Source organism: Saccopteryx leptura, chromosome 1 (assembly GCF_036850995.1).
Source record: "Saccopteryx leptura isolate mSacLep1 chromosome 1, mSacLep1_pri_phased_curated, whole genome shotgun sequence".
Taxonomy (NCBI): domain Eukaryota; kingdom Metazoa; phylum Chordata; class Mammalia; order Chiroptera; family Emballonuridae; genus Saccopteryx; species Saccopteryx leptura.
The window spans coordinates 289,602,716-289,606,559 of NC_089503.1; positions in this window are offsets into that span (position 1 = coordinate 289,602,716).

Sequence of the window (3,844 nt, forward strand, 5' to 3'; positions counted from 1 at the left end):
ATTACAAGTGATAGTGCTTTCTTATTACAAAATAAATTAATAGTCCATATACATTTATTTCTTTGATTATGAATATAGTCTTTATCATCTTCATATTTATTCTTTCTATTCACATAGATAAAATATCAATATTCAGAATTATAATGTGTATGTTGTGGCTGTATCTAATTGCTGAAGTTATATAAACACACTTGCACTGACATTTAAGAACAAGTATATTTAATCAAGATGGCCATATTACCCAAAGCAATATACAAATTTAATGCAATTCCCATCAAAATTTCAATGACATTTTTTAAAGAAATGGAGCAAAAACTCATCAGATTTATATGGAACTATAAAAAACCCCGAATAGCCAAAGCAATCCTAAAGAAAAAGAATGAAGCTGGGGGCATTACAATACCTGACTTCAAACTATATTATAAGGCCACGACAATCAAAACAGCATGGTATTGGCAGAAAAATAGACACTCAGACCAATGGAACAGAATAGAAAGTCCAGAAATAAAGCCACATGTATATAGTCAAATAATTTTTGATAAAGGGGCCAACAACACAAAATGGAGAAAAGAAAGCCTCTTCAATAAATGCTGCTGGGACAACTGGAAAGCCACAGGCAAAAGAATGAAACTGGACTACAGTCTGTCCCCCTGTACTAAAATTAACTCAAAATGGATCAAAGATCTAAACATAAGACCTGAAACAATTAAGTACATAGAAGAAGACATAGGTACTAAACTCATGGACCTGGGTTTTAAAGAGCATTTTATGAATTTGACTCCAAAGGCAAGAGAAGTGAAGGCAAAAATTAATGAATGGGACTATATCAGACTAAGAAGTTTTTGCTCAGCAAGAGAAACTGATAAACTGATAACAAAATAAACAGACAGCCAACTTAATGGGAAATGATATTTTCAAACAACAGCTCAGATAAGGGCCTAATATCCAAAATATACAAAGAACTCATGAAACTCAACAACAAACAAACAAACAATCCAATAAAAAAATGGGAAGAGGACATGAACAGACACTTCTCCCAGGAAGAAATACAAATGGCCAACAGATATATGAAAAGATGCTAATCTTCTTTAGTTATTAGAGAAATGCAAATCAAAACTACAATGAGATACCACCTCACTCCTGTTAGATTAGCTATTATTAACAAGACAGGTAATAGCAAATGTTGGAGAGGCTGTGTAGAAAAAGGAACCCTCATCCACTGTTGGTGGGAATGTAAAATAGTACAACCATTATGGAAGAAAGTATGGTGGTTCCTCAAAAAACTGAAAATAGAATTACCTTATGACCCAGCAATCCCTCTACTGGGTATATACCCCAAAAACTCAGAATCATTGATATGTAAAGACACATGCAGCCCCATGTTCATTGCAGCATTGTTCACAGTGGCCAGGACATGGAAACAACCCAAAAGCCCATCAATAGATGACTGGATAAAGAAGATGTGGCACATATACACTATGGAATACTACTCAGCCATAAGAAATGATGACATCGGATTATTTACAGCAAAATGGTAGGATCTTGATAACATGATAAGAAGTGAAATAAGTAAATCAGAAAAACCCAGGAACTGCATTATTTCATACGTAGGTGGGACATAAAAGTGAGACTAAGAGACATTGATAAGAGTGTGGTGGTTACCGGGGGAGGGGGGAGAGGGAGAGGGAAAGGGGGAGGGGGAGGGGCACAAAGAAAACTAGATAGAAGGTGACAGAGGACAATCTGACTGTGTGATGGATATGCAACATAAGTGAACGACAAGATAACCTGGACTTGTTACCTTTGAATATATGTATCCTGATTTATTGATGTCACCCCATTAAAAATAAAATTATTTAAAAAAACCAAGTATATTTTATTTATTTATTTCTATTTTCTCTTTTTTGGTATGTTTAATTTCAAGTGATAATGCTGAATATATGTGGGCTTAGCTCCAAAGCAAAGAATCAGTTCAGATCCCATTTATATATTTTATTCTCCAAACAGTGGACTACCTGGAAGACCTTCTCATAGTGGTGATTAACAACTTTCAGCAGGTCTAGCCAATATGTGATTTCTTTTATATATATATGCTGATACAGACTCCCACATGCATCCTTACCTGGATCCACGCAGCAACCTCATCTGAGGCCAATACTCTAGTATCCACCTATTTTTAGTGCCTGAGGCTGATGCGCTCAAACAGAGTTATCCTCAGTGCCTGGGGCCGCATGGGAACAAATCCAGTTGCAAGAATAGAAAAGGGGGAGAAGCTTGAGGAAAGTTGATGACCATTTCTCCTGTGTGCCTTGAGTAGGAGTCGATCCCTGGACAGCCACAGGCCTGGCCAGCGCTTTATGCACTGAACAACCAACCAGGGTTCAATATGTGCTTCTTAATGCTTATACTCGATTTCATATACTGGTATTTTCCCAATCACATTATGTTATCAAAACAAGTTATATAGCCAACCTTATTAATTTTCTGAAATGTACACTCTTCTCATAGTGGTCAGAGGGATTAAATGTGGATTCACTGACAATAAACTAAACCACAATAATAGTCATCAGAACGTGTGGAGAAGAGAGTGGTGTACCAAAATTATGACCACGTGTCAGAGTTATGGAAATCCCAGAAGCCAGAATATAAAATACCAACATATTTTCTACACTGACATAGTTCCTCAAATAATTTCAATATTGCCAGATATGTTTCCTTGTATTTTTATTAAATTGATAAAAAAGTAATAGAAATATTATTTCATGATATAAAACATTTTCTCAAAATTACAGTTCCAGTTTTCAATATGGAGAGACAAACAAAGATCATCAAACTTTTGAGGTGATGTCCCCAAACTAGATGATCAGCGGAATAAGCCTGAATAGGTAATTAATTGATCAAAGCCAATATTTTCAAATGAAAGTAATCAGACTTTCTGTTACAGTGTTGGAGAAATGGTGCCCTTGTGTCTACAGTTAAATTCCTGTTCATCTCAACAGCTGCTTCTCTGATGTAAAATGTCTCTGACAAGCAGCATCATAGTGACTGAAGCGTTTGCTTCAATTGCTTTACCTTTCACAGATACTCAGCATAAAAAAAGAAAAGAGAAATAAGAAACAAGGTATGGGAGATGAAGACTTTTCTTGAGAACATAAGGAATATATATTTTGTGATGATAAGGGGCAAATTTGTAGAGATTAGTACTTTCCACACCAACTTCCTGTCTTTCTTCAAATAGGGTATTCCCAATGGATCCAGGTAAAATCAAAGTTTCCTCTCATTCATGGTACTCCCAGATGGTTCAAAATGTTTTCATGCATCATTAATTACTTTTAAATTTTTATATTTTAGTGTACTTTGGGTTACACCAGAAAGATTTATACTATCATAGTTCTGCAGGTTTGAAATCTGAAATGAAGGCTTGAACAAGGCTGTCTTCAGTTTGAAGACACTGGAGCTGACCCTGTACTAAACATTTAAAACTAAACATTTCTTTTAGTTTTTGTGTAACTCTGAGTCCTTGGCATTCCATGGCTACAGACATATTACCTCAGTCTCTGCCTCTGTCTTCTCATTCTTCTGCCTGTGTACCTCTTTCTCTTTTTCCTAATGTTTCTCTTTTTATAGGACATCATATGTATTATATAAGGCCCATTTTACACCAGTATACCCTCATCTTATCTTGATTGCATTTGCAAAGACCCTATATCCAATTCAGGACACATTCACTGGTTCTAGTAGACATTAATTTGGAGGTTGGAGGTGTGTGAAAAAATGATGCTAGAAAATGACTAAAAATAACAAGTTATTTTCTCAACGTTTGTCTGGCTTCATTGTAACAGGA